Consider the following 6,745-nt stretch of genomic DNA (forward strand, 5'->3'; position numbering starts at 1 on the left):
ACATTTTAGACCCTCAATTAAAGGAAGAGCTTGACTATCAGGGTATTCTTGAGACATCCATTGTCGAAAATCGTCAAATTGGTTATCCAATTTTGAAAGTTGTTCTACAGAAACCTCATGGAGAGCTTCTTCATCATTAAGAGGATTAGAGGAATTACCCATGTCCTTGTTAAAAAGGCCATTCAAATTAGGTTCCATCTCCTCAGTAATTAAACCTTGGAAAGACTTAATTCTAAGGCTTCGTCTAACGGGAATAGTGTAAGTAGGGCTTATTGTTGTAAAACTCATGCACTAGAGAGAGAGAGAGATTTTGAATTTTAGAGGTAGCAAATTTCAGTAAAACCAGCCAATCTTCTAGATTTAAGCTGTTAAATACAATCAGGACAATCTCCCAAAATTTCAGAAAAAATGTCCAGGACCGTGGCGCCCGGGGTGCACACGGTCCTCGCAACTTTTTTTGAAATTTGCAGGGATGAAAGTTATGATGATTTTACAGCTAACCTAAAAAAATTGAGTGATTTTATGATCTGTAGATAGGCCAAATTAAAGTTGCAATCTCAAAATTGAACCCTACCAAGATTGTCGAAAAATGCAAAATTTGAATTTTGAAAAAGAGAGGGAAACTGAAATTTTGAATTTTATGATTTTAGAGGGAATACCAAAAGCAATGTAAGTTTTGAAATTTGAAAGTTGACTCAATTTCACGCAAAATTCAATTTTGAAAGCGGAAATCAAAGTTGTTGTAATTAAGCACTTAATTTCAAAAGTCACAAATTGCAAAAATTTGGATAAATCACTGAAATTTCGAATGAATGCTAACACACTTTTCAGATTTAGGACAGTAAGAAACACAATTTTGACACAAATTTCAGTTTCAACAATTTTTAAATGATTAGAAGCCTCAATCCAAGCAATCGCTAGACCAACTTTGACTGTAATTTTGAAGGTGTTAAAATTGATAAAATCAGCCAAAATTCTGGATTTTAGCAAAAAAATACAGTAAGATCTAGCTCCCGAAATTTTGGAAAAAATGTCGGGGACGATGGTGCTCGGGGTGCACATGGTCCTCGCAACTTTTTTCCAAATTTTCAGGGATGAAAGACATTATGATTTTATTGCGGAATCCAAAGTTACAGCTGATTTGCAAATGTTTTGATCAGTGAAATTGTCGGACAAAGGTTGAATCAAGAGGGTTTCAAAAATTAGGGTTTTGACACTTAACCACTTAATTTTCAGAATTAAAGCACAAATATGAATTGACAATTTGTAATAGAAGGGCAGATCTGAAACAAGCATTAACAATTAAACATTTCACAAGTTTAATTACTTAAAAAGAAAATTTAGGGTTTTTATGCTATTAAACTCTAAAATTTTGCAAAAGATCAAACATGGAAATGTAATCAAGGAATCCAATTTTTAGATCTAACTATGAATAATCAGAAAGGATGTTCACGTCGGGTTCACCAAAATGTAAAGCGGAAAATAATCGAACCCTAGTCGTTCTCCCCTCCCCAACTCCGAGGAGAGAGAAGGGAGAGTCACTAGGGTTGATGGTTTTCACTTAGGAGGGACTTTACATTCAAAAGAGGGGTTGAAACCCACAAGATCCAATCCCACGCAATGCAAGATTGGATTCTAAATGAGTTTCAAGGGTTGTGATAGCAAGGATACCCTCTTTTGTAAAGAATGTAGATAGAAAGATTGAACTAGGAATGCATAGAAAGTGAGAAAGATTCGCTTATAAACTGAGATAGGGATATGATATGAAGCTGCAGACCTGGAATTAGCTGTAAAATGTCGATACGGTGCTGTCCTGCAAATTTGAGCAAAATTTGAAGGGACGATGGCGCCCGGCATGCACACGGTCCTCCGAAAAATTCGCGAAACGAAGGGGGATCCGTTCGTCTCTGCACAAGGATTCCAGATCTTCAATTTCAGCCGTGTACCTGCAACCTACACACAGAAAAGTGAAGACGATTGGGGGGTTAGGGATTAGGGGTTTGCCCTTAGGTCAAACCCCGGTTTTGGAATTAACCAAGAAATGAGAAATGCTGTAAATGTATGTAATGTAAAACAAGTACTAATACCTTGTTGTAAGGATGTTTGTATCCTTATATGCGAAGGTATAGATGTTGTTGTATGTTGTATGTTGTATGTTGTAGCATGTAATGTGTTGTAAGTGATCTCCTCTTCAATGGTTGAATCCTTGTCTTGAATGCAACACTTAGCCTTGAATGGAGACTTAGAAGGAATGCTTGAATGCTTGAATGCTTGAATGTTTGAGTATAGTTTCCACGTCTTTTTCCCTCATACCAAAATGAGAGAGGAAAAGTAGTTTATATACTTGCCAATTAGGGTTAAAAGACTGATTTTCCCGACCTTAGGCCGACTAGGAAATGTTATTTTCCAAATTGCAAACAAAAAGGCCCGAAGTCCCATAGGAGACCAGGCCCAAAAATAGGGCCAGGGACCAGGATGCTGGGCGCCATGGTCCTGGGGGACCAGGGCGCTGGGCATCCTGGTCCTGAAGGACCAGGGCGCTGGGCGCTCTGGTCCCACCTCCCGGGACAGTAGGGTGCAAGGAGGATCAGGCCAGGGTGCTAGAAAAATGCAGTTTTTGATGTCGTGAGCAAGTTTCGGGGTCTCCATTCAGGTTCAGTGTTGCGTCGCCATCGTGAAGACCCAAATGCAGTCAAAATTGCAAGTGTCACAATTTTAGGACGCTATAATTTCAAATCATTTTCTGGTCATCTAAATATATCTAAGTGGATTTACTAGTCATTCATATCTACCATATCAAAACACATCCACAAAATCAATCACCACTTGACACAATCACTAGTACATTTGGAGCTGATTTGCGATGGTCGTTTGTCGGATTTTCGATGAATTTTCATCGGAGTGCCGAAAAAATCAACCATCTAAAACTTGACGTTAGATTGGTCGATGATGCCATACCCATCGGAAATACGACAATCCAATGGACTCTGCCAATACTGTATGTCCACCGATGTGTCGGTTGAAATCTTGGTAGTCGTCGTAATTCTGACAATGATAATTTTTATCAAAAAAAAATAATTATTATCAATGTCAACGTTTCCTTCCTTCGATGGCTCTTTTATATCGATGAGACATGGCTGGGTCTCATCGATCCAGTGAGATCCTTTATTTTTCCATCGAAATACTTCTTTCATTGATATCACTATGCCTCGTCAATGAATGAGTCTATTATCTCACCGATAAAGTTACATCGGCAAAACCACACATATCGAGAACATGCCTTTTAACCTCCTCGAAACCTATATCCTCATCGATATCTTTTATCTATATAGCTTCCTTTTGTCAGATCGATATTATTCTTTCGATGAAAATTATCCTTTCGGTGGGTCCTTTTTATGTTGCACCGATAGTATTATTTCCTCGAGAACTTTTCCCATCGATGAAGACCCTCTCTGATTTCTTCGATATCTTTTGTCGATGAAGTTATTATCTTCAGTGAGTCCTTTCTGGAATTCATCGGTGTTTCCTTCCTTCGATGGCTCTTTTATATCGATGAGACATCGCTAGGTCTCATCGATACCTTTTGAATTTGGATTGATATTATTCTTTTGATGAAAATGCTCCTTTCGGTGGGTCCTTTTTATGTTGCACTGATAGTATTATTTCCTCGACTCATTCATCGATGGGGCATAGTGATATCGATGAAAGAAGTATTTCGATGGAAAAATATCGAAGCCCAAGGTTTCTTTGACATAAGACTTGATGGATATTAGATATGTTTCAATGAGGAGACAACCATACTGACCGAATACAGTATTTCGATGAAGGGAAAAAATACTTGATCGAAGTAATATTCGAAACAAAAGTATTGTCGATAGAAACAAAGAGATTGATGGACTAAAGAAATAAATGATTGAAAGACATATCCTCATCGAAATGATTATTGATTGCCGCCAAAATCATAAACAAATCCCATGAAAGGTCACATCGCCATTAAATTCAAATGTGTGCCTGAGTGACCGTTGTCCAAACCGCCATTACTAACTGATTAAATATGCCATAAGTAGTGGATCAACATCAAAGGACACAACATTAAGGAATTGACAAGCGATGAACTGAAAGCAGGAATTGGGTGAATTCACAGATAAAGCTTAGTAATTCAAAGTAAGTTGTTTGCACACAAACCTCTTTTTTAAAATTCAAATGGAATCATCATCTAAAACTAATAAGACCAGAAAGGGAAAATAACCTATCGCTACAAAAGAAAAACCTAAAGATAGAAAAGGGAAGGGCATTCTTTGGCCTAGGACCTAATTGACCAGTGGCCATCATCCAGTTTTAGGTCCAAGAAGATTAGAGCTGATGAGGAAGGCTTGGAGGACCGGTTTGAGGACCTTGGAGACATATGGACAAAATTGAGAGGGTATGAATTATTCATATATGGGTACAAAAGAAGAGTTGCCCCTCAACCTATCAACAATTTATGGTGATTGAACTTAGGAAGGTTACCTATGGCTAATTTATTTGTGAATGTGGAGCTCATGAAGGCATTGGCAAACAATTATGACCCTAAAACTAGGACCATATATAACTACATGGGTGAGTCAATTCTTGCAATCAGAAAGGAGGTTATTGACACCATGTTTGAGTTGGATTGGGGATTTAAAGAATTGATTGACCTCAAGAAGTTAACAAGTGAATATTTTAACCTAGAGCACATTTATAAAACGTGGAGACTCCCTATACATAGACCTAGGAATGCAGGGTCCATAGTGCCACTAGGTCAGGATGACAAAGCTCCCTATGATGTCAACTCTTTCCATCCATATTTCAAGTATACCTATTACTATGTTGCCCAAGTGCTAGGGATAAAAGCCCATCCTTTGATGGATGTTGCAGCCATGGTCATTTGTGCCAATTTGCAGTCTAAGGACCCCCGCTTCTTTGATTTTTATGCTTATTTGGTTGAGGTTTTGAATCATGGGTTATAAAAGTTAAAGGGGGATGTCATCAATATTCATTTCAAGCATTATTCCTTACTTATGCATATGCTATTGTATGTGGGCCAAGATGAAGGGTTATGGCCAGAAGATTTATGTGTCAGGACATATGACAATGCTGGGATGAGAAAACCAGTGCAACTATGGGTTTCTTCATGGGACCAGAGGTATGCGGATAATCAATATTGGCATTTTGAGGAGTTCTTTGTCAAGCCATTATATAGACTGTTGGGATGCCCGTGCGATCATGCCCTTGCACTAGAGGTTCTAAGATTCCTAAGACAAAAAGATTTCGCTGAGGATCCCTCAATTGAACGCAATTGGGGAGATTGGTATTGTTTTTCAGACTGCACACAAGTCAGGGTATACGGGTTTGGAGGGAGACCATACTTACTACCACTTATAGTCCCTAATAGAGTGGCTTATCTGGAAATTGTGAGGCAATTGTCAATAGTGAGTATAGAATATCTGGCAAGCCATGGGAAACAATCAATTGTACTTGGGTTGTTATTATTTTCAGATTTTATTGTGAAAAGTTCAAAGAGTTATGGGCTGCTGCACACAAAATTGGATTATTATGGGATGGCTATGGGGGATCCAAGGCCCAATTTTGATCCTAAAGGATACATAAGGATAGCCCAGTCATCATGAAAGCTGAAGGCTGGAGAGCATAAATCTTACCTACCAGATGGCCTCATTAAGAACATTGGCAGAGAAGAGGCCAGAGTGAAGCGAATAAAGTTTGAGAAAGCAATGCAGGCTTATAAATGGAAGCTTTTAAGAAGGAAAATGGATGAGAACGTGCTACAAAAGATTGAAGACCCCTTGGATTTGGCCAACAAACTTGTGGAGCATGAATTGGAAATACTTGAGGGAGTCCCACCTCATGTTTTTAGGGATTACATTGATACTATAAGGAATATAGAGCCTTTGGCTCATATGTCTCCTACTTCCACATCTGGCATCGTTCCATTCACTCCTCGAGAGGATTACCCCCCTGGTTATGAAGAGGATACACCGATAGAGTTGGCAACATGACAACTAAATGTCCGAGAAGTGGCTGACATCAAATTCCTGGAGCATGAGGATTTCATTGCTGATAGTGACTTCATTGCTTCCAAGGAGTTCACTGCATTCCTCTATCAACATAAAGGATCTCAAATTAGGAATAACATGAGAAATAGTGAAGAAGAGAAGTAGCTTCAAAAGTTACAAGAGGAGATGGATCTTGTGATGAGAGAAATGACACCTGAGAAGGGAAGACAGTTGCTTAAGGTAGCTGGTGTGCTATTATACTCTAGATGGGACATGAACTCTGCCTTATTGTTTGATGGATTCCTCAAGAAATAGGACCCAAGTAGGAAAATGATGCCAAAAGAGATTGATAAACTCTTTAGAGGATCAGGATATGATCTAGATCAGAAGGCTCTTCTACAGTGGGCTATCTATCCCAAAGATAAAAGACCTATATTGGTTGATACAAAAGAAGCTTTTGGACATTTGATGGTGCAGCAGGTTGGAAAGACTAACCCTAGAACAACTGCCAAACTAAACTTGGATGTTGCTAAATTGAACCAAGATCAGATAGAGTTTCTAGTCTGAGAAAATTCTACATACAAAAGCCCATATGAGAATATCGATGAAGAAAAATAGAGGCTACAAGCAAGATTGCTTCAGATTGATACAGGTACCAATCAAACAGGGATGACATACGGTGTTGACAGAGATGCCATGGATGCCTTGAT

This window comes from Cryptomeria japonica, chromosome 5 (assembly GCF_030272615.1).
Source record: "Cryptomeria japonica chromosome 5, Sugi_1.0, whole genome shotgun sequence".
Taxonomy (NCBI): domain Eukaryota; kingdom Viridiplantae; phylum Streptophyta; class Pinopsida; order Cupressales; family Cupressaceae; genus Cryptomeria; species Cryptomeria japonica.